Source organism: Leptonychotes weddellii, chromosome 4, assembly GCF_054177405.1.
Source record: "Leptonychotes weddellii isolate Sample4059 chromosome 4, ASM5417740v2, whole genome shotgun sequence".
NCBI classification, from domain to species: domain Eukaryota; kingdom Metazoa; phylum Chordata; class Mammalia; order Carnivora; family Phocidae; genus Leptonychotes; species Leptonychotes weddellii.
This window is the reverse complement of record NC_138372.1, coordinates 76,987,847-77,013,267: the sequence shown is the minus strand read 5'-3', so window position 1 is coordinate 77,013,267 and position 25,421 is coordinate 76,987,847. Positions and strand designations below refer to the sequence as shown.

Below are 25,421 nucleotides of genomic sequence, written 5' to 3'. Positions count from 1 at the left end.
AGCAGGGTTCAATCAAAGTTCACACAACTCCCCAAGCTGGCGTACTTTCCATTATACCCCTCAGTCTTTCTGAAATACCTAACTGATTCTCATGTTACAACCAACAGTGGGACTCATTCCCACACAGACCACCACCACCACCACCTGCACCAAATAACTTGGTATATTTGGAGTTAAAAACAAATGAAGAGAAATGAAATATGCATGTGAAAACTTTCTAGATCATTCTTCCCTAGTCAGCATCCCTTATGGGATTGTTACTGTGATGTGAATGTAGAAATTTGCTGCTTTGAAAGCCTTGATATTTCCCTATTGTTGCCCACAGCTGTCTGAATACAGCAGTATTTCTTGAGCTGGCAAAAAAAAAAAAAAGCTCGTTTTCTGCAGTATGTGAATCCCCACAAAGGTATTTATCTTAAACAGCTACTTTCTCCTTTACAAAGGACTGATTTGGCATTCAGTTTGGTTGCCATGCCACAGGTGTTTTGGATTTGGATGGCAGCTTCGAAGGGTGGGGCTGATGAGCTCCCTGTGGTGCCTGCCTGGCTGAGCCCTTGCCAGGCTGAGTAAGCTCATTCATCCAGGAGATGGCCCTGAAGTTGAAAACGATGTGAGGCACAAATGCCTTGTCACTTGAGTTTGCCTGTTTTCCTTCTTTCTTTTATGCTCCCTGCCATGAGTCTTCACAATGTAGTACTTCGTAAGGAGAGATGAATGCAAGCATCTGCCAAGACGTGAAGATACAGATCCTGCTTCTTCAGTCGACTAGATTAACATATTAAACAGCCTGTGCTTTTAAGATGTTTCCAGCTAAAATTAGTATTTCCTTTCTTGTTATGCTGGTTGTGATTTCACGGGGTTGTTTATCTCCTGGCGGAGCTCCCTCGCGTCTTTCTCTGCTCTTGTCATCTTCCACGCTGCTGACAGACTGATCTGTTGTAAATGAAAATCTCCTCATTTTATCCCCTTTGCTTAAAATTGGTGCGAAGTAAACTCATCCTTCAATAGTCAGCCATGTGTGCTCCCCGGGGGGAGAGGGCCACTTTCTGGTCTCGCCGAAGCCTGTGCATACTTCTCAGATGGTGTTTTGCACAGTATTTGCAGTTCGGGGTTCATTATCTCTTTTTATTTCTAGCTGATGCTTGAGGGATCATCTTTTTCACTATTTTAGTATCAGAATCTCATGTGTGGCCAGCTGATCATATGTACAAAGAAAACATTAGCTGAAAACATTAATGAGTTAATTTCTTAGTAAATGAATTAGTAAATACTAAATGAATGATTGGTAGTTGTGAGACCTCACTAGAAGGTGAAGGCGGAGGAACTGGGGAGAATGGTATCTCTGCCATCTATGGCATCTGATAAGGGGTAATGGAAATTCCTGGAATTTCCTTAAATTGACGTGTTTAAGTAGTAGTCTTTGAAGCAACCTTTCCCTGTTTTTAGACAATCTTTGTGTTTATTTGAATTCGTGGGCTATCTCAGGGGTTGTCAGCTTGCAGGTGTGTAAAGAATGCTTTGTGGTGATAAAAATGAGTATAAGATGAGATCTAAGAAAATGTATGATTAATAGAGAACATGGTTTGTGTTTAATCTCCCTTCACCCTAGAGCTTTGTGGAAGGATCATCCTATTTCTTAGATGATACTTAGGATTTTTAAAAAATCCATTTTGCTTAAGATAGCCCAAATGTCTGAAACTGCTTTTCTTCTGAGGCTCTTACAGTTAGTGAAAACTCCAGATAAACCCAAATTATTCAACCGTATTTTATAGATCTCTCTGAATTGCCTTTTTCTTCCTCTAGAGGAGTGTCTAAGAGAAAATTTTCCATTTTTCTACCCAAAGTTTGCTCCATTTGAATAATAGAGAAAATGGTAGGGTCTAATTTAAAATGTTAATATAGATGGAGATAGCATTTGTAAATTAATAATCTTAAAAGTCAATTTCAACTAATTCTAATAACAAATGAATTATCTTATCAATGTGATGTATATATGTGTAACATATACACATATATACATTATACATATTACATAAATATATGACAAACAATTGGAAGGCTGCAAAATAGATATTCAGAGGATTACTAGTAAAAGAGTATCATACAGCCCAATCATTTTAAAATGATGTGAATTATATCTGAGTAATAGTATTTTATAGTGATAACTATGCGTTAGACCTTAAGTTATTCCAACATTCCTGAAGAGAGAGAAACATGGTATTTGATGATTTATACCTAAACTTGAAAGTCTTCTTTAATCATAATTTGAATAATTACTCTCTAATATAGAGAAATTATTTCGTGTCTTGTTAGTACCCCTTCATTCTTCAGCCAACTTTTCAGAACAAAAAGAGTTGAGCTTTTATAAGTTAAAGTTAACATGGACTCTAAGGAGAGAGTTTATTCTTTTTTTTTTTATGGGAAATTCTTTTTTTTTTTTCTTATGTTAATCCCCATACATTACATCATTAGTTTTAGATGTAGTGTTCCATGATTCATTGTTTGTGCATAACACCCAGTGCTCCATGCAGAACGTGCCCTCCTCAATACCCATCACCAGGCTAACCCATCTTCCCACCCCCCTCCCCTCTAGAACCCTCAGTTTGTTTTTCAGAGTCCATCGTCAGGAGAGAGTTTATTCTTAAGACAATGGAGGCAACTGAATGGAAAGAGACATGAGACCAGAACCAATTACATCCCCGAAGGGCCATCAATGAAACCAACTTGAAAATAATCGAATTAGTTTTATATCAGATACATGAATGAATGTTCCTAACATAAATGCCTTGTTTAAAAAAAAACATGTAAAAACGTCACATTTCTAGCTCTGCATCCTTTTCCCAAGAAATCATGGCTCACTTATTCTTTTCCTTTGAGATGACGATTCTTATGTCCATGTGGCCCACTTGACCTCTCATCTAAGTCTCAATCTGCACACCGAAAACTAATGGTTTAACTCCCTAGATGATTCTCTTCCAGTTCCTCTATCTTAGAAGGAACATCTTTCACTCAGCTCTTAGGCCCAAAACTTGTGAGTTCACCTTGATACCTTCTTCTTTCTTGCCTCCATATCCTTCCAGCACCTCCTAAATACCTACTAAACATCTCTTAAATATTTTCTCCTTCTACTCCCACTGCCACCTTAGAAGCAGCTACCATGACCTACTGCCTAGGAGAGAGTACTAAACAGAATGGTCTTCTTATTGGCTGCCTGCTTTATCTTTGGACTTTCTCAGATTCCTTGTGCATACTCTAGCTGAGCTATCTTTCTAAAATGCAAACTGGATTATGCCATTCTCCCTCTTAAAATCCTCCAGTGTTTTAAAAATTATTTTTTGGTTTAAAAATAAATTATTAAACATAGGTCAAAGGCCCTGAGTGGTCTGGCCCATTCCCCTCTCCAATAGTCCCTCATCCCATCTCAATCCTGTAGCATGATTGGCCTTCTTTCAGTCTTTCACGCCTATCAAGCTGTCTCCCTCTCACTAGGGACCTTTGCTCTCCTCCCATCAGAAAAACTCTTCTGTCTCCTTGTCATCCAATAAACTTATTTTTCCTTCAAATTTCAACCCAGCTACCCGCGACCATGACCTCTTACCCACTCTTATAGCACTCTCTCTAATGACACTAACCATAATTATAACTTTAGATTTGTCACCTTGACTGGGCTCTAAGCTCTTTGAGGACAGGTGCTACGTCTACTTCTGTTCTCTAATAGAGTCTTCAGAGCTTAGCCCAATACTCAGCATGTACTGTATTGTCAATATTTATTGAATGATAGTGGGCATATTAGCCAGTACTGACATTAGAGATAATCATTTTCTGAGTAATGATCAATATTCAAAGAAAGATAGACAGTTTTTTAAAAAATTTTTTTAAAGATTTTATTTATTTGACAGAGAGGGAGAGAGAGAGAGAGAGAGTGCACAATGCAGAGGGAAGAGCAGAGGGAGAAGCGGGCTTCCCACTGAGCAGGGAGCCTGATGTGGGGCTCGATCCCAGGACCCTGAGATCATGACCTGAGCTGAAGGCAGACGCTTAACTGACTGAGCTACCCAGGCGCCCTGAAAGACAGACAGTTTTTAACATAAGTGCACTAAATATATGTCTTTACTTTTATTGCCCATATATGGGGGTATCAACGTACTTCTTGAATTCTTACTCATTCAGCAGACCTTACACATTTGGATTATTTGGCTTATGTTAAGACATGTAAGGCTTGAAATATGTTTTTGTCTGCCTTAAATTATTATACATTTTAGTTTCTCAGAATTGAAAGATAATTCTCAGAAGTATCAATCACTGGGCACACTGGATTCATTAAATGACATTAATGATACAGGCTTGAGATTTAGAACCAGACCTATTTGGCTTTGAGTCCTAACTATGCTTTCTATTACATGTGTAAAACTTGGGCAGTTGACTTCATCTCTTTGAGCATTAGTTATATCATCTGTAAAATGGGTTTTATAACACCCACCTCATGAGATTATATAATTACAATTCTTCCTATTTAATAGGTACTAAATAAAAGGTCTTCATTGTTCTTACTGCCGTATCCTCCTCCCAGATAATCCGCACAGTTCAAAAGACATACCAATTAGATTATCACCCTTACTGCATGTTCCATCCAAATGGAGTATATACTTTAAAACTGAACTTTAACTGAATTGGAGCTAGAAAAAAAGGATGGTAGGAGGACAAATATGCCAATCAATACCTGTGGGCACCCAGGTTAGTGAGCAGAAAGAAAAAAGTGTAATTTCTTTGAGGTAGTGGTTGCCTGATTTCAGTTTGCTTTTAATTTGCTTAAGTTATTCATAAAATCTCTTCTTTCAGAGTAATTAGTTGTGTTTATCTGCTTCTTAGAGGGAAGGTGTTGGAGGAGTTCATCAAGGAGACGTGACCTCTGGTTGACTCGTGAGCTGGATTCCTCAATCAGAGGCTCCTCATAGCCTCCCCTCTTCTTGGAATGTACAACATTCTGCCCACTGTTCCCGCCATGGGAGCTCGTTTTCAAGGATGCAGTCTTGTGAGAGCAATGTGTTGTTGAGACCATCTGGACTGAATAAATGACAGAACCTAGCTTCTATGCACAGTTTTAAGATTCTGGTGGGCAGGTGTGGAAATCTACCCATCTTGCTGATGCCCAAGACAAGCCTTGTATGTAAGTTCCCTTGCTTATTAAACCTGCCACCTACCTGTGTGGTCTGCCTCTTTGTTCCTTCCTTGTCAGCATGGGGGCCAGTTTCAGATTTCATCCAAGAAACTCCCGAATTTGCATACCAACAGAAGGATGACTTCATGTTTTGTGCTATAATTCCTTTCAGTATGCTCTTTTAGCTTTACTTACTTTAGATGGAAACGATAAAGTAGATACTGCAAACATAGTAATCAAGTTAACTCACACTTTGGTTTAAAATTACAAACATGGCAAACGCCTTTATGAGGGTGCTTTTAGATGGTGAGGAGACTGAGGTGTTCTTGAGATCCCCAATTTTATTAACAAACTATGCAGCTAAAAATAATGTAATCAGTCATTTTGTTATTCTTCCCTTTAGGGAAGACTGCGCCTGGACCATCTCAGCAGAAAGATAATCTGGCTCATTGCTTCCAAAATACTGTATGTCAAAGACACATTTGCAGATCAAAGCCTGGGGAGCTTTGCCTTCTTGTGTTCTTTTTCTTCCAGAAATAACCGTTGTCTTTTTATGCCTATTGTTGAGCAAGTGACTATGAAATATTGTAGATGGATTTGTTAGTAGAGGTAGTATAAGATTATTCACCACCAATCAAGAATATGATAAGAAATAATGAAATAGTACACCTCCGTCCACAGAGAAGAAATATGAAGTCAGCGTATGATAAAGGCATTACCCTTTGACCTCGTGTTACCCATTATATCATTTTATTTTTACACATAATTAAGATATGGGTGTAGTTTCCACAATCAGATGTGCTTTAAAGATGTATCAATGGGCTATAAAACTCTCTCTTCACAGGCATTAATCTCTACAAATTCTTCCTTAATTTATATACTACAATAATCATAATCTATGTGGTTAACAATTATTTAGTGCTTATTATGTGCCAGATACTGGTAATTATTTTATACACCTAACTCTAGCGACGTTTTGTTGAGGTAGGTATGTATAAGCAGTGTTTCCTAGATGAGGGAAGTGAAACTCGGAGAGGTCAGGTAAGTGTCCCAAGATCTCTGCACCTTAGTTTGTGATGGAGGTGTGTTTCTGAGTTCAAGTTCATTTGATCCTGAAGCCTTTGATCTTGGCAACTAGTGAGAAATAAGCTAGAGGCAAGCTGATGGGAGTCCAATGCATGACTGTTTATAAGTAATATTATTCTTTTATGTATTTCTGTGAGCATTTGATTAACATAAGCAACATAGATTTAGCAAGCTATTTACCTCTGTGTTTTCTCTGAAAGCTTTTACGCATGACCCTTTCTGCTGGTGAGTATTATTGGGAGTGAGTAACAGCCTCTGAGGTTACTTAAGCACTTTGTTGCCATGGAGTCAGTAAGAATGCCCAGACTAAGAGAAATTGGGACGCATGAAAATTGTTGCTGCTACATAAATTAAATCACTCAGTCATTCATTAATTCAACAAAGCATCAGGAAACTATTATATTCCAAGTAAGACTTTAGATTTTAAAAAACACAAAAAAACAGCATACGTTCTCTGTCCTTTAAAGCTCATACTCTAGTGTGTATGGCAAGAGAATTGATAGGTATGTAAAATAATAATTGTAATAATAAGATACATTCCATAATAGAAACACGAAAAAAAGTACTCTGTGCGCACATAGAAAAGAGTGTTTCACCGGTTAGAGTTTCAAGGAATTATTCTAGAGAAAGTTATAGTTGAGTGTGAAATGGAGTCCTTCAGCTGACATGGACAGGTGTGAGGTGATGGGCATTCCAGAAGGAGGAAATGTATGCAAAGGAATCTGAAGCCTGTTAGTTTCGCGTGGCTGAAATGTAAGAATCAAAATACCCACTCATGCACACCTCGGACTCTTCTAGCCAAAACACCCCATCTGCTGTGACCTGTCTGCCTGTCTCTGTCTCTGTGTCTCTCAATTTACTCATGGAATTGGCTCATGTAATTGTGGGATTGTAGAAGCTGGCAATTCTGAAATCTGTAAGTCAGGTCAGCAGTCTAGAAATTCAGGTAGGATTTAATGTTGCGGTATTAATCTGAAATCTGCAGAGCAGCCCAGCAGGTGGGTGCGCCTCTATGTTGCAGTCTTGATGGCAAATTGCTTCTTTCATGAGAAACCCTAGTCTTTGCTGTTAAGGCCTTCAACTGATTGGATGAACTCGGCCATATTTTGGAGAGTAATCGGTTTCACTCAAAGGCTATTGATTATAAATCTTAATCACATCTAAAAAATATCTTCACAGCAACATTTAGACTACTGTTTGACTACACACTGGGCATCGTAGCCTAGCCAGGTTGACACGTAAATGAACCATCATACCTGTTAACGAAGAACCAACTTTTTCCTCTTTCATGTGTTGCTGCCTTTTTTCTTGCCAATACCAAGCCCAAGTCTTATACAGATACAAAGCGCAGATCACTTACCTGAAGCCCAGATGGACGGGAATCTAGGAAATATAATCTTTAGCTTTCCAGTCTTTAGAGAACCAGGAAAGCAAACTAGATGCGAATTGGAATGGGTGTTGAATGAGTCAACAAAGCACACAGTCTGCTACTCAATATCCATTCCAACTTTTCCCACACCCAAACTTTTATTTTTTTCATTTATTTTATTTTTTAAAAATATTTTTTATTTATCTGACAGAGAGAGACACAGCGAGAGAGGGAACACAAGCTGGGGGAGTGGGAGAGGGAGAAGCAGGCTTCCCGCCAAGCAGGGAGCCCTATGCGGGGCTGATCCCAGGACCCTGGGACCATGACCTGAGCCGAAGGCAGACGCTTAACAACTGAGCCACCTAGGCGCCCCCACACCCAAACTTTTAAACAAGAACAAGAATGACATAAAAGCAAGAGCAATATGCTTAATATAATTCAGCTATCTTTTTTTTTTTTTTTTTTTGAGAGAGAGGGTGGGGAGGGGCAGAGGGAGAGGGAGAAAGAACTCAAGCAGACTCTGTGCTGAACACAGAGCCTGATGCACGGCCACTACGGGGCTGGCTCCATCTCACGATCCTGAGATCATGACCTGAGCTGAAATCGAGTCAGACACTTAACCAACTGAGCCACCCAGGTGTCCCAACTATCCTTTGCTCAAATGAAAACTCACTTATTCTGTCTTCAAAGGGGAAGCCCCAAATCTCATCTGTTTCTGCATCTCTTTCTAGGTAACGTTCCTTTTTACTCTGGGGTAGTTAGAATCACATCTTGGTATTTTGTAAGCTATAGAATAAATTATGAAGTTTCCAGCAAAGAATTATTCTATATAAATTCCTATATAAATTAGCAGGAGAAAGGTATATAGGAAAAAATAGACTCCTCTTCCTTTAGGAGAAAGGACTACTACTCATAGTTCTCATTCATTTTGCAACTTTCTATGAGCCTTTTGTTAATATTTGTAACTGGTCGTAAGTCTATATTTATTATTTGTAACTTCCTCCATCACTCATGATTCTTAAGTTAGATCCTATTCATGAATTTCTGGCCTTTCTTATTTCTAATATAATCATTTTAATAAAGTCTTTTTAATACCACTTTTTTTAATCAACTAAGTTTTGATATATAACATTTCCATTACTATTTATCCCAAAGTATTTTTAAATATCTGTGAACATTTTTTTCACCCATGATATATTTAGACATAATTTTAAAAAATTCTCCAAGTATATGGGAATTTTCATTTACATTTTTGATACCGATTCATTGCATTGTGGTTACAGAATATGGTTGATAGCATATTTTTATATTGTCTTTTTTGTATTGGATTATATTGTACTGTTGGTATTATTTTATACTGTTATGCACCATTAATTATTTTTATTTTTATTTTTTTAAAGATTTTATTTATTTATTTGACAGAGAGAGAGAGAGCACACAAGCAGGGGGAGCCAGAGAGAGAGAAGCAGGGAGCCTGATAATGGGGCTTGATCCCAGGACCCTGGAGTCATGACCTGAGCTGAAGGCAGACGTTTAACCGACTGAACACTCAGGCGCCCAGCACTATTATTTTTTTTAAAGATTTTATTTATTTATTTAGAGAGAGAGAGAGCATGAGCTGGGGGAGGGGCAGATGGAGAGGGAGAGAGAAAATCCCAAGCAGATTCCGTGCTGAGCATGGAGCTGATACGGGGCTCGATCTCAGGACTCCAAGATCATGACCTGAGCTGAAATCAAGAGTCAGATGCTTAATTGACTGACCCACTATATTACACTATGTTATACATTTTATATGATAACTGAGAGAAGCATATTGAAAAGTTTCACTATGATCATGGATTTGTCAAATTTTTCCATAGCTCACCCAAGTTTTGATTTGCGTATTTTGCAAATTGCTGTATCTTCTTAGTGAATTTAAATTTTATCATTATGCAGTGACCCTCCATATTTATCTTAGTGGTTTTCTGATGTTTTGCCTTCCTAACATCTGTTCTACATTCCTATCTAGCTTCTTTCTTGTGGGGAATCCATTCTTCCTAGACCACCATTCTCAGGGCTGACTTGCATTTTTTCCTATATTCTTAAAATTTTTTTTCCTGTACTCTTAAGAATTCAGTTTGCTTTAGTGTGCTTACTGCTATTTGCAATGTATTTATTTCTCTGTCGGTATTATTTTGGTCTTTAATTGGTTTTCTCAGTTCTACAGTTTTACTGATTCCTTTGTTTCTTCATCTCATCTTTGAAGTCTCTCATTGAATTCCTGTTGTTTTTTTATATTCTTCTCTTGTAGCAGGCACTTGTAGGGAAAGTTCTCTTCTCTGGCTATGATTGTTTCCTTATGAGGCTCTGTATTCATCCTTTAAATAATGTTTCTTTAATTCTATTTTTTTGTGTGTGTGTGTGCTGATGTTTTTAAAATTGAGGCTTTGCCATGTATTTTTTTCTCTTATTTATAACACAATAGTCTTCAGCTTTGATGTAAAATTAATGTTTGTCCCTCTTCCTATAATTGTGCCAATTTGGGGCTCATATCTATGTTCTCTGGCAGAAAGTTTCAAGCTTCCTATCTTTTCCTAATGCAGAATGCAGCCCTGAACTTTAGCTTCAACAGAACATTAGGACCAAGTCTATATTTCTTGTATTTCCATCTTCTCTCCTTAAGCTCTATTTTGCAACCCCCCTACAATTCAGAGAGGGGAAAACATTAAGTGATATTTATTTGTTCTATTCCTGGAGTAACTGGGGAGTGGGATGAAGCAGAGGGACACCTTACTTGGAGATCTTTGTAGCCTGGTGTCCTACTCCTCATAATCCTCTGTTCACCCACCAGAATTTAACTTCTGTTAAGATTTTCTCATACTTACTTTTTCTTTTGCTTTGTTAATTAATTGCCTTTTATCTTGAATTTTCCCCCTTAATAAGGTCATTATGACAGCCCCTGATAGATGTTTGCCTTATTAAGGGAATACTTAATAAAATTACATTATAGATGACTACAAGAAAAATTCTTGAGTGTTATCTTGGTCATTTGTCTGGATTTTTCACATACACTTTCACTTTCCTACAAATTGGCTGGAGGTGTCTTTTAAATGAGTTTCTTAGGGTGTGGTCTATTTGTCTTCCTTCTTTGTGTATAATTTTTTCTCTGAGGGGAGGTAAGGTTAGGAACCTGTTGAGTCATATTGATCTTTATGGCTGTACTTTTCAAAGATTTTCGACTGAGTCGGGATTCCTTTTTTTAAATGGTTGGAGCTGACATGCCAGTTTCTCCTTTGCAAGGCTTGTTGTTGCTAGCAGTTCCCTAAGATTTGGGAGAAATAGTAAAATTGTTATCCAGCTTCACCTTCCTTCTTACTTTGATACTGTTCAGGATTCTTAAACATGAGGCGGCTTCGACATTTATCCCAGTCAGAAAATATTAACAATCTGGCTCAGGAGCAAGTGGTCATTTATCTGAAATATGCAAGTTGCAACTCCATTTGGTGGCACAGCGAAGGAGATGAGCTGGAGGTAGTGATGTGTGGCTGTGTTTTCCAAGAACACTACGATGCTACTGGGAACAAACTGCATGTCTGAGTAAAAAGACAATTTATTAACATTCAACATTAAACTTTGCTTTAAGAGAAACATACATTTATTTATCATATCCTTTCAATGAACACCCTAGTAACTGGAACAAAAAACAGTTACATTATATTATACTGGAATATCAGAAATAAAATGTAATCTGAGGACTTTAAGTGATGTAAGTGACTATAGAGATATTCATACACCCCAGGCGCAATCAGGTTTTCATCAGATTATACATAATAAAACTGAGAGAAATGAAACATACATAAAGTCTTGAGAAGATTTCAAAAAGAAAAGCTAGTGTTGATTTTTTTCTAGATGTTAAATTCGTTGTTCTTAAATTGCTGTTCTACTTGTGAGTAATCTATTTTTTTAATCTTTGTCCTTATATGTACTATACTTCTCTTATCTAAGCCATGAACAGCTTTATATGATTCCACTCACTCTATTTGAAGTGAGAAATGGAAACAAGTAGAAAAGATGAGTTGAAGAGCCAAAGAAATATGAAATGAATAGTTATAAGGAATTCAGTAAGGTCTCAGGTCAAAGTACAATTCCTTTCTCGTATTTTACCAGTAGAGTTTTAAAGGATAGAATAAACATGGAAAATGCAAATGGCTAATTATTAGCAGTAAAAGAAAATGAGTCAAAATCATTGGGAATATTAAAGTTTATATTCTTAATGCTCTTTTGATTATTAAATGTCTACTTTCCAACCGCTTGCCTAATCCTCCCCACTCTTACAAAAGGTAGATGGGCAAGAGAAAAAATACATGTGATATTCTTTCTGCCTTAATGGTAGCTGCCTTATATCCTTTCGCCTCTACCTCTCAGAACGCTACACATTCCTGCCTCATGGGGAATTCAGTCTCCTTCAGACTTTTTCCTTCTCCCAATCTAATACAAACATATTCTAATTTCTCAGTGCCCTCTGGGACCCTTGCTGTATCACATTGTAAATCATTTCTGTCTCTCCTATTTTGCCCCAAATTTATTTAAACTATAAAATATAACAAATAAAGTAAACATGAAAGGCAGCCTGGAAGTGACAAAGTAAGGAATATAATGTCTTATAATATCAATATTCTTTTTTTTTTTTTTAAAGATTTTATTTATTTATTTGACAGAGAGAGACACAGCAAGAGAGGGAACATGAGCAGGGGCATGGGAGAGGAAGAAGCAGGCTTCCCGCTGAGCAGAGAGCTCCATGCGGGGCTCGATCCCAGGACCCTGGGATCATGACTTGAGCCGAAGGCAGACGCTTAACGACTGAGCCACCCAGGCACCCTTAATATCAACATTCTTTACAGTCTTGTGGATCACACTTTCAACAGAAGAGGCTCAGACTTTCTGGAGTCTTTTTTTCTGCAACTCTGTCCATCATCTCAAGGTTCCACCCCTCCCAACCCCAGCCTGCCAGTTCCCTGAGGACACTGTTTCCCACAGAGACTTCCCACTTGGTGACTGTTTTCTCCTAGACTGGCCCTAACTAGAGGCAGGATAGTTATTCTTGTTTCTCTACTTCCAGCCCATTGTTCCTTTTCTCCACCTTAAGAAACCCAACTTCTTTAAATGCATACCAACAAACAACAAACACTTCACTTAGCTAAACTTGCCTTTCCAGCTTCTGCCTCAGATCTGTTTTCTTTTACTGAAAATTTCTTGGAAACTTTCTATTTCTTGCTCCCACCAGTTCACATCTCACTCTCAAAGAAAGCCATGACACAGGCTTTCATAGCTGTCATGAAGATGCTCTCATCCAAGTCAGCCTCTGACTTTCTGTAGCCAAATCAATAGTCAAGTATAATTTCTCATCTTGCTCTACTTTCTGTTTTATTCAACACAGTTGACCTCTCCCTCCTTCTTGAAACACTTTCTTCACTTAGCTTGCAGGACACTCAACTCTCGTGGTTCTCATCCTATCTCACCAGTTTTTTTCAGTCTTCTTCTCCAGCTCCCATTCTCTTCTCAAATTCTAGGTTTTTGGAGTGCCCCAACGATTTATAATTTTTCTTCTTTCTAAATTCATTCCCTAGTTGTTCACACGCAGACACCCAACTTTGAATACCATTCACCTGCCAACCATTCACATCTTCATGTTTCCAGACAGTCCTTTCTCTTGAATTTCTGACTTATATGTTTAACTGTCCATTCCATATCACACACTCATCTCAAAGCAGAGCTCTTGATTCTTTCCAAAAACTCTCTCAGTTTTTCACCTTTGTAAATATCACTCCTCTTCTTCCATTTGTTCAGGCCTTTCCTACATCTCTTCCCATCCATCAGCAAACTCTGTTGGCTCTACCTTCAGACTGTATCCCGACTCCTATCACTTCTCACTAACTCCACAACTACTGTCTTATTTCAAGCCATTATCATTTATCTCCTGGACTATTGAAATAATTTCCTGACTCACTCCTTTGCTTTCAATTTTGTTTCCCTATGTCTTTTCTCCTCATGGAAACCAGAGTGACACTTCTAACATGGAAATCACATCATGTCACTGCTGAATTTTCAGTGCCTAGAGTACTTTTTGGCACATAGTTGACACTCAGCAAATATTTACTGAATGAATGAAAAAGAAATGTTCTTTAGAGAAAGGGGTTAAATACAATAGTTAGTTCCAATATGTATATATATTTTAGTTCCTTTAGTAGCTCAGTCTCATTAGCACTCATAAACATTAGACATAATTTACTTCCTATCATTCTTCCTTACCAACAAATAGATTAGTGCTACCATATGTAATATTGAGAGTAAACTTGTGGGTTTACCACAGTATAGAGCTTGGGTGTTGATGTCCTCTCTCTTGCTCTCTACCATCCACTAAGGTAATTCACTGACAAGAACCAGTTCATTAAGGTAAGAAGCTTATATTCTCCTGATACTTCAAATTACTTTTCAAGAAACAACATATTTATGCTGCAACTCAAGGTGTCAGGCAGGTAGAGATTATAATGTAAATCTAACTATGCTAGGTGGGATCACAGAGGATTGGTAGAGGGGATTTGCAGACCAATGAGAGAACTTGTGTTGTTCCTCAAATCATACAATGTAGTTAATGCACCAATGTGGAGCAGTTTTAACCTTGACATTCATTATTCAGAAATGTAGATATTGTAGGAGGTTAGCATTCAGATTGGGTTCAGTAGGTTGTCATTTTTCTAAAATGCCCTTACTACAAAATATGAAAAATCAAGGTCTTTTTTTTTCCTGGTAAAACTAAATTTCTGTAATCAATCCACTGACTAGTTAATTAACAAGAGGGGAATTAAGCTCCCAGGCCATGAAGCATTTAATTTGCCTTGGAATCCTAATCTAGTTAAATGCCAAGTCTCTGGGGAAAGACACTGTCTTGTTGCACTTTACTCTTGGTAAACTGGAATTAAAAAGAACAAAGGAAGCCCAGAAAAAATAAGCAGGTTTTGGCCCAAGCAGCCCTTTGGCAAGATTGAGCTGTATGCCTACATTTGACAATCTCAATTAATTACTAAGAGAAAGAAAGAGTTAAGAAAAAGCAATTTATATATTTGAAAGTCCTCACCTATGTAATGTAAGGCAAACCAAATTAGTAAATCACCGATACAAGTTTGTCTTGATATTTTCCTGTGACCTTGTTGTAATGAATGGGAAGAAATAATAGAAAGATGTTGCCTTTTCACTAAATCTATTTTAAGATCACAGACTGCTTCAATATATAAGAGAAAGGCAAAACACTTTTCATTTTGAAACTAGGTGCCAAGATTTTATGGCTTCAGGGTCATCATCCTGAAGAAAGTTCAGTCACAAAAAGAGCAGGTAATTTACAGTCTATAATTAGGACTCTTCCCTTTACTTTTGGCTTTGTGGTGATGCCAGGTGGCCCACAGTTAACCATGCCAGGCTCATATTTAGACAATAGAGTCAAGGCTAGTGTTGTGTGTGGTACCAACAGTAGCTTCCACTGAATTTCATTTGGGATGCCAACTTTAAATGTTGCTGAACTTGACACCAATTTAGTGATATTTAAAAGACTTGCTTTGTTTCAGTACATTTCATTTTCTTTGACTCACTGTAAAGAATGATATATTTGCTTACCAGGTGAAGGTGAATGGCAGTTCATGCCAATTAGAAATTTATTTAGAGAATTTAAGGTCTTTCAACATTTACCATTCTTTGCTTAAAAAGATCCATTTCAATCCAGTGGCAGAAATCATGAATGCAATCAATTATTGAAAAAAGAAAGTAGCATGTTGCTGAAAATATATAGAGAAATAATAAGGGGCGCCTGGGTGGCTCAGTCAAGTGTCTGCCTTCGGCTCAGGTCATGATCCCAGGGTCCTGAGATCGAGCCCCATATCAGGCTCCCTGCTCCGCAGGAAGACTGCTTCTCCCTCTCCCACTCCCCCTGCTTGTATTCCCTCTCTCACTGTGTCTCTCTCTGTTAAATAAATAAATAAAATCTTAAAAAAAAAAGAAAGAATGAAATAAGGGGAGTGCTGTGATAAGGTAAAGGATTGCTCCCAAGGCCCAAACCCAGCACTGAACAAGATTATTATCAGTGAGGGTGAGGTAAGGCCAAAGGCTCCTTGCTCAGAGTCTGGCAGAGATAGACAAAGATGGAACAAGAGAAACAGGGAAGGAGATAATGATTGTAACTAGTGAGGGCAGCATGTAGATTAATATTAAACTACATGCTTATCTGTGCAGAAAGTAAAGCACAAATACAAACTATGGAAAAAAAACACTATTTTGCCACAAACAGAAACTGAATGTTGAATTTATTCTTGCCAAGTGTAAGATAGCAAAAGGACAGCTCAAGAACAGACTGAAACCTATAATTTGATTTTAAAAAGTGAACACAGGTCTCTTTCTTTGAACTCAGATCCTACACATGCCAAGGAAAATGATTTCCCAAATTTCAAGCCTTACACGGAAAAGGACTAGAGGGTTGTATTTATAGGTTAGCTTTGATTCTGCAAAAGAAAGTTTCCTTTAAGTAAAGAATAAACAAACCATCTATCAAAGAGCATTTTGTTTGCTTCCCTGAAGATTCCAAGTACAAAAAGTTCGGGCTTTGTTCCTTTTGGGGAATCAGAACAGCTTCATCAATCTTTGCATGTGGGTCTTTGAAGTAGGCAACAATCATATGATATTCTTTCTGTCTTTCACATGGGAAAGCTCTGGCCGTAAGAGTTAGTGGACTTCCAAACCTCAACAATAGTCTAATGTTTATGCCACTACAAGGATCTACTGATGTAGAAAGTTCTAGAATGGAGTCTTAAACTCAAGGATTTTGTTGGCTTGGCATGCGGTACTTCAAATACTATTTAAAGATGCAGAGGATGAAAGTGTTTGGGTCTTTTGTTGGACATATGTCTTGAAAGGCTGAAATTGGAATTAATTTCAATATTTAAAAGATGACTTAATTTTATCTGGGCTTTCCCCCAAACAACTTCTAGCATGAGTGTTATAAATGTGCACAGAGTCTTCAGCATGAATAAAAGATTATCATCTTTTGGCTCATGGGAGAAGTAAGAACTTTAAGAGTATATTGATGTATATTCTAGATGCCTAAATGTATATACTAAAGAAAGAATACATTAAGATGTAGTAAGGTGTCTTTAAGGACATTAGATTGGTGCTGAAGAAGGTGGAGCTATACTGTACCCACAAATTGCTAAAAGTCCTAGCCAATTCTTGCTCTGAATACTCTCCTAGTTAGTGATGTTGGTGATACTGACACTACAGATACTGACTGCAAATCTACCTTTTACCATCGCTAAGTATGTTGTTTTAGACAAGTTTAGGCGCCTTGGCTTCCTTATTCCCAAACAAAGACGATACCAGTTATCCTAGAGTGTTTTTTGAGGATTAAATGAGAAAATAGGTGTGTAGCAGGATCTGAGGCAAAGACTTGCACAGGATTTTATGTGCTTAGGTAACTCTACTTCATCACTCCACCTCGGTTAGATCTTTGCATTCTATGCAGTCTAATTTACTGGTCTGAAAATGTCCGAGGCTTGGTTATATCCTATCCTTTGCACAGGACTCCTCAGACTGCTGAGAAAGAATTTAAAACTTGCCCATTGCTACAATAGCTTGGGCATACGTAGACACAAATGATTCACATAGGGGAGGGGAGATAAAAGTCTTGTGACTAAACAGCAGACCATTTTAACAGGGATCTTTAGAAAAGGTCCCCATGAATGAGGTACACACCTTAGGGTTTAGGTCGAATCTCCACCTTCTGTGGTGTCCTGCATGTGTACTGAGCAAGCTCCACCTTGGTTCCAGGGAGAGATATAGGGCAGGGACCAGAAAAATGTGGATATTGGATGTGGAACAAGAGGGCAGTGGATTCACCAGCAAGCAAGCATCAACTTCAACTTCTGGCTGCAGATTTGGCCACAGGCAATGGTGCAGAGGTTGACAAAGAACAGTGAGAGCAGAGCCACAAGCATCGCTCACCTGCCCTCCTCAGAGACTCTGAGAGGGGTACAAAAATGGGGAGAGGCAGCTGGAATGCATCATTAAGTGGATGCAGGGGAATTACCAGGCTTAGCATTCTACAGTAAGTCATATTTGGACTACTCATGGAAGGGCCACTGGGAATTCCTGGTGATAATTGTGGAAAGACCCCTTGGAAAAATACCTAGAATTTTTTTAGCATCATGATTTGGCATTTCCTTATAAATGTGATGCTATTTGTTTCACTAACCAATGAAGCCTGAGACATGCAGGTTAGAGGCATATAAAAAACATAGCAGGGAGAATGGCGCATTGCAAGCAGTTAAGAAACAGATGTTGCTATTATCACTGTAGTTGTTATCAATTTTTTAACCCTAGCACAGTCCATTCTCTACTATTTCTGTCAACAGAACTCAATTAAAATGTGTCAAATAAAAGTTTATAAAATGTGTCATAGATCACTCCTGAGATCTGTAGAGCTCTCCTGTAGAAATCGGAAATTATAAAGTTATGGCACAGAAAGTATTCTCTAGAAAATGAATTCAGAATCAGTGAAAAATGCAAACATGGGTCCATCCAATACTTACCGTTCTATTTCATGTTCGTTGCCTCTGCAGCATCTGTCAGCATCACTTTAAAGCAACTATTACTTTCTTACCATTACTGCCAATGACATTCTATGACTAGGATCATCAAAGCCATGATGCTGGTGCTGTCTCTGTACTGGGAGGGGGAGATTTGCTGAGTTGCTGTGGCACTGTAGAATGAGGAGTGGTCCCTCTCCCCATCATTCCTCAAGTCTCACTTGCAGAATTTGTGTTTCCTGTCTGCTCTGAGTGACTAAAGGTTCTGGTTTCCAGGGGACTGAGGGTGATACTTCTTTCCAAGGGACATAAGAAAGGGTCCCTGAAGCCCCAAGCTATGGCTTATGCCTATTTATTTAGGTCCCCTCATCCCAGAAAGTATCAGGCAAAGAAATTAGGTACTCCACTGGCAGATAATGGGAGTCACTATGAAGTCTCTTGATGCTTTTATGCCCAATGAAAACAACAAATGGGCTACTCTAGCAACCATAGCCTGGACAAGGACTTTATAACTAGGGATTTAGACACCTTAGTTGTGAAGCAGGTTGGCATCACCCCACAGGGGCAGCAGACCTAGACTAGTTGAAGTGCTGCCGGAGTTTGATCATTACCTAGAACAGGTGGTGGAGAAGAGAAGTAATCAGTATAAGTTATAGTTTCAACAAATACATCCATGCAGCAGGGATTGTAGTTTGTACCACTAATCTTCCTATTGTCTTTTTTTTTTTTCAAAAGAAATTGTGATAGTTATCCATTTTAAATGTCTGTGGTAGGACTGAGGATGGAGTACATTTAATCTGGATCACAAGTGTTTCAAGTGCTGGGCTGTAGCAAAAGCTGTCAGTCGACATCTATGTCTTCCTGGCACTAACTCTATACACATTGATGGCTGCAAACGTCTGTCAGCAATCTGCTTGAATACTTTCACTGGTTGTAGGAATGCTTGGCTTGTGTGTGGAATAGGCTGGAAATGACTGGAAGTTAACATCCCTGAGAGTGGTCCTCAACCAGTTATGGATGGAGTTGGTAGTGAAACCATAGTTTCCTCTTCTCAGGTAGAATAACTCTGAGAGGTGGTCTATAGAGTCTTCCAGAGGACCCTAAAAGAGTGAGCTTCAATTCCTCACAATAGCATACTCTCTGGTAATGACACTTTCTTGGCTTTGTTCCCTTCCCTGTCTTACTTCCTCACTCCCTATTGGTGCTTCTTGGAATCATTTCCCCGGCGAATTATTTTTATACAGTTCTTTGTCTCAAGGACCTCAACAGTCTATAGTCTAGTAGGGGAAATAGACATTACTCAAGTAATTACATAATAATTGTAAAATTGCGATTGTGACAGTACTGCATATTAAGACAATTTGATTGTGTGTGTGTGTGTGTGTGTGTGTGTGTGTACTGAACTTAGGAAAGGTCTTCCCTGAAGAAGGGATCTTTGAGCTGATAGATGTTACAGTTTCTTCATATGTGAAATAGCTATAACTATATATTACAATAATGATTAGAATAGTGTCTGACACATGGTAAGCATGATACAAGGGTTAGGTATTATTAACATTATTATGATTTTCTAACATACCATGGGTAAAAACTGATGAATTTTAAGATGGAGTATTATCCAGGGGCTTTCATTTTGTTTGGGTATATACAGTATACGGCTGCCTTTTTTTTGTTTTTTTGTTAGAGAAGGAGAGGGGGAAGAGGGGTAGAGAGAGAAGGAGAGAGAGAATTGCAACCAGGCTCCATGCCCAGTGCAGAGCCTTATGCAGGGCTCGATCTCATGACCCTGACATCATGACTCTGAGACCATGACCTGAGCCGAAATCAAGAGTTGGATGCTCAACCAATTGAGCCATCCAGGCACCCCAGGTCTATACAGCTGCTGCTTTAACAGCTAGTGTAGTGGAAGGCAGTGTGGCAGAAGGTCTGGAATCAAATATAGGCCTCAGTGCTTACCTCTGAATAACCTTGAGCAAGTTACTTCCCTCCTGTTTTCTCTTCTCTATAATAGTACCTACTTCACTGGGTTGTTTTAGGAGAAATCAACTACTATCCATCAAATACAGGTAGATAGGTGGCATATAGGATGCTTTGTAGCAGGTGGAACTACTATGGTAAGCACTTCTAGCCATCTTTCTCATTAGCTTATTCTTCTTCCATTGTGATCCTGTTAAAATATTTTGACAAGCATCTAAGATAACCCTTTGGAATAACTTTTACCTTTGGAAGAATCCTTAGCATAAAAAGCCCTGCAGAAATGTACTTACCTTTAATATTTCCTATGACTAATGTCTTTAGATTAGGGATGTCACACTGCTATTGCTGCATTATTATTGCAATTAGGTCCTCATCAAAATGACTCTTATTCTGTATCTCTATGAGTGACATAATCACTCTCAAATGAATGGTATTGTCACATTGCTAAGAACCCCTTAGGTATTTTATGCTTGGACTTCAATGATTTTATCATAATTATTGTAGCAAAATACCGCATATTTTGCTCATGAGCATAAAACCCTGTGTTCTTAGACAATTATTTTTCAAGGACAGATTCTGACGTTTCATGAGACAGAAGAAAAACATTTTTTTTTTACCTATGTTTAAAAAAAGAATTATGAGTACTCCTATAAAATTTTTGATTGGAGCACATTAAATTTTTGGCAAGCATTGTTTATTTATTACAAGTGGCCTTTTTTTTCCTTTAAACTCTAGTCTGGGGTGCCTGGGTGGCTCAGTTGGTTAAGCGACTGCCTTCGGCTCAGGTCATGATCCTGGAGTCCCAAGATCGAGTCCCGCATCGGGCTCCCTGCTCGGCAGGGAGTCTGCTTCTCTCTCTGAACCTCCCTCCTCTCATGCTCTCTATCTCTTTCTCTCTCACAAAAAAAAAAAAAAAAAAATCTTTAAACTCCAGTCTGGGAAACAATTCAATTCCCCTTTTAGGTCAGTACTTACTGTTTAATGCTTTTAGTGCATTTCTTTGTGTATATACTCTTACTTTCTACATAGGCTTTTTAAGTTTCTTTAACTAGCAGTCAGATTTTCTCACTTTATTTATTTATTTATTTAAAGATTTTATTTATTTATTTCAGACAGACAGAGAGAGAGAGTGCGAGAGCGCGCACTAGCAGGGGGAGGGGCAGAGAGAGAAGCAGGCTCTGGCTGAGCAGGGAGCCCGACCGGGAGCCCGACCGGGGGATCTATCCCAGGACCAGATCCCAGGACTCTGGGATCATGACCTGACCCTAAGGCAGATGCCTAACTGACCGAGGCATCCGGACGCCCCAGTTTCTCACTTTTAGATAAGTGATATATGAAGATTTTTCCTAATTGAGCTTTGCTTTACTAAACAACTAGGCATATATAATACCTATATTATCTTAAAATTTAGATTATAAAAGATACATTATTAGTATACTCTAACATGTTTTTTTCAGGTTGCAAAAATATTCCTAATATATTTTGCTTAAGAAATTTTCCCATTATTTTTGTCTCAACTTTCCAGCTTCGAAAGGAGATTTCTAAAATTAATTGATTTTGCTTTTGATATTTTGATAGTTTCTGCAACCCCTTTTGGTTCTAATATCTATCTATGACACTTAACTGAAAATAGTTTGAAAAGAGCATGGTTGAGTTTTTTATACTAACAGGTGTGCATTGTGCTCACTTTAATTTTCTTGCACTGTATTTGATATGTTACCCCAAGTTTTTAATGGTTTGACCCTTTTTTTAAAAGCTTTTATCTATTTATTTGACAGAGAAAGAAACAGTGAGAGAGCGAGCACAAGCAGGGGGAGCAGGAGAGGGAGAAACAGGTTTCCAGCTGAGCAGGGAGCCCGATGCCGGGCTCGATCCCAAAACCCTGGGATCATGACCTGAGCCGAAGGCAGCTGCTTAACTGACTGAACCACCCAGGAGCCCCTACATGATGGAATACTGAAAGAAGAAAAATCCGTGTGTCTTTTAAGTAACCTTTAAGCTTCAATATATGTAAATTTATTGGGTAGTCATTTCAGTATTAATTTTTGTGAAAGGACATTTTCAAAGATGAAATGTGAAATTCTATTTCAGATCAGCTTTGACAAATGAACATTTGTCATCAGTTTTGATGATACAGAATACTACCCCTTGAATCCCAATGAATAAAACATTATTCCCTCAAAATAATTACTTTCTTTTCATTAGTATACCTGTATTATAAGAAAACTGTGTTCAATTATTATTAAAGTTTGAATTCTGTCAGTAAAAATTTTGTGAAAATTTGTCTTTTCTCTTGTTGTAAGAGTGCCTACATAATATCCTTGATTTTGTCTCTCGTTCTACAAAACCTAAAATATTTACTATCTGAACATTTATAGGAAAAAGCATTCTGACCTCTGCTTTAAGGAAATCATTATGGTTCTAGGAGGGAGAATGGATGGGAGGGAGGTGAGGGGTCAGGTTAAGATGCTATCACGGCAGTCCAGGAGAGAGAGGATGGCGTTCAAAAATGAGCAGGAGAGTCAGAGTGGTCCACTGCCTAAAAAAGGAGTGCTGAATCTTTTCCATGTGTCCTTGGCAAGAGTGGGGGTGGGATGAGAGTCATATTCCCCTGATCAAAAAAAGGGATTTTAAAACAACTACTAATAAAAATTGGGCGTTAATAATATACAACACATACTAAATTATTCTTTTTATCAGGTATTATTATAAGAATATGACATATATTAACTTATTCAATCTTTGTAATAACCCTATGTGGTAGGAACTATTTTATCTCCATTTTGTAGATGAGGTGTCTGAGGTACAGAGAAGTTGAAAACTTGCTGGGTGTGATAGGGGCAATAAATAGAGGCACTGGGATTTGAACTCAAGCAGTCTGGTACAATTACTTAATCTCTCAGTCATTACTATACTCCCTCCTCCATAAACAAGGGAGGCAGCTAGCTCAAGTTCTAGATGGCTATCTGTTGAGGCATACGTTTGTTGTTCTGGCCCCCGTACCTAGCAGAACAGGGAGAGAGGAGGAGGGAAGAGATGGTAGAGAGGATAGAGAAAAGAAGAGTGTGAAGCATTTTCAATGCTTGGTGTGACAGGAATGGGGAGTTAGGTAGACTCTGTGGAAAAAAGTTGGGCTGTAGCTATCTTCTGAGTACCTAATGGAAGAGATGCCTGCTGAGGTAGAGATCCAGAAAGCAAGAGGTGAAAAGAGAGAACTGGGGAGGTTATGCTGGAGAGTGTCTTTTATATCAGCAAATAGCACACAGCAGAGACTACTCTACATTCTCCTGAAGATCCCACACATGTGCCCTTGGTGGGGGGGCAGCCCTGGGACACCTGCCACACAGAGGACAGTGATGAGTAAGAGAGGTGTTTAGTAACAAGGCATTTTTTGTTTGTTTTTTTTAAGAGGAGAAGGGGGAGGGCAGAGGAAGAGGGAGAGAGAATCTTAAGCAAGCTCCATGCCCCCAACGTGGAGCCCTATGTGGGACTTGATCTCACAATCCTGAGATCATGACCTGAGACGAAATCAAGAGTCAGATGCTTAACTGACTGAGCCACCCAGGTGCCCCAACAAGAGGTATTTTTTAAAAGGGGTCTCCTTCTTTTCCTGGACATATTTCCTACTCCAGCCCACCTCCAACAGTGAGAAAGATGTAATGGAAGCAAGACTGGGTTGTTGGGGGCAGTTGGGGCTGCAAACTGGTGGTGTGGGGGGAGCAGAGACAGAATGAGGGCAAGAGAAGATAAGAAAGATAAGACCAACCTCCTTCCCATTTTAGTTCCTTTACATTGTCACTGAGCCTGCTCAAGCTGAGAGAGAGTCCAAATTTCTTTCCTACAAAGGCATCACGTACTCAGAGAATGAGAATCAATTTTACTATGGAATAATGCCAATAAATAGTTCTGGTTATACACGCTGCTGCAAAAGCGTTTTATAAAACAAGTTGGGGCAGAACATTTTTTATGGTAGTATTGACTATACGTCAAGTTATATAAATTCTCTTTGCAAATAAATTTACCATGATTTTGAAAACTTTTCAATGAAAACTGGTGGCTCTACTCACTGTATACAATGTCGTTTCCCACCTCTACCCTCATTTCAACCTGTGATGACCCCAAAGTAATGTAGACAAAGGTCAAGTGAAGTGAAACAGCTTAACTTGTGCTAAAGAGATGTTCACCCTAGAATCTGGGAGAACTGGGTCTGGGTAAGACTCGAAGAATTATTGCCATTATTGCTATGCCACTGAATTTATTTGCCAAAGAAATAACATCATCAATAAAACTGGGAAAATTGGAGGTATCCTCTTAGTATCCAAAAAACCAAACTTTCTCATCCTCAAATTTCATCCATTCAAGCAATGTAAAAATACTGTAAAGACTACATTCATTCATTTATTCAACAACATTTTATTAAATGTTTATTATGTACCAGGCTCTGTTTTAGACATTGGGGTTTCAGTAGTGAAAAATTTAAACAAAATTATTTTATCTCATAGAGTTCGTATTTAGTGTATATGGGTGTGGGTGGTTGGGGATAAGGAGACAGAGAAGAGATAGACAATAAATAAAATATGTAAATAAATCATATAATATGCCAGAAGATGATATGTATTAGGGGGAAAAAAGAAAGCAAAGTTGGGAGATGAAGACTATATAAAGAGGTGGTTTGAAATTTTAAATAAGGTTTTTCCAGGTAATACATATATATAGCAAGATTACTTTGCACATAGCAAAACATCACACAAGATCTACTTGTTTTCATTGGTTGGGGGAATCACAATATAAGCACCTGTTTTTCAGGGTAAGAACATATAATGTAATGAAGAATACACAAAGGGACAGAATAGCTTAGCTGAGCATTGTATACTCATCAAGTATCTCTGCACCCTGGTCCCTAACATCTTCCAGTGAAGCGGTAAAACTATTCCATTGCAAGTGGATGTCTTCATAGTGCTTGTAAAGGATTTAAGGAGAGGTTTAGAATGGAAGACTAAGGTCAGATACATTTATCTCCATTCTGGTTTTCAAAAGCATCCAAATATCGGGGCATCCATCCATCGATCCAACCATCCATTCATCCCAAATTATTGATTATGTATCATATCCCAGGTACATTGAATAAGTGCTGGAACAATTATAGAGGTATTCATGTTCTAGGGTGTGAAAGGAGTTAATAGGAATAATTAGGGATTATATTCTAGAGATTTCATTTGGTGCTGAC

At 38.4% G+C, this 25,421-nt stretch overlaps 1 long non-coding RNA gene across 1 annotated transcript in view; it reads left to right on the top strand.

Moving 5' to 3' along the window:
- LOC145721119 (uncharacterized) overlaps positions 1-22,644 on the top strand; it is a 33,679-nt gene extending 11,035 nt beyond the window's left edge. The window contains exons 2-3 of the long non-coding RNA XR_014144585.1: positions 4,870-5,167; positions 21,973-22,644. This is a non-coding gene — a long non-coding RNA (uncharacterized LOC145721119). The remainder of the gene's footprint in view (positions 1-4,869; positions 5,168-21,972) is intronic.
- Positions 22,645-25,421: the final 2,777 nt, after the last annotated feature.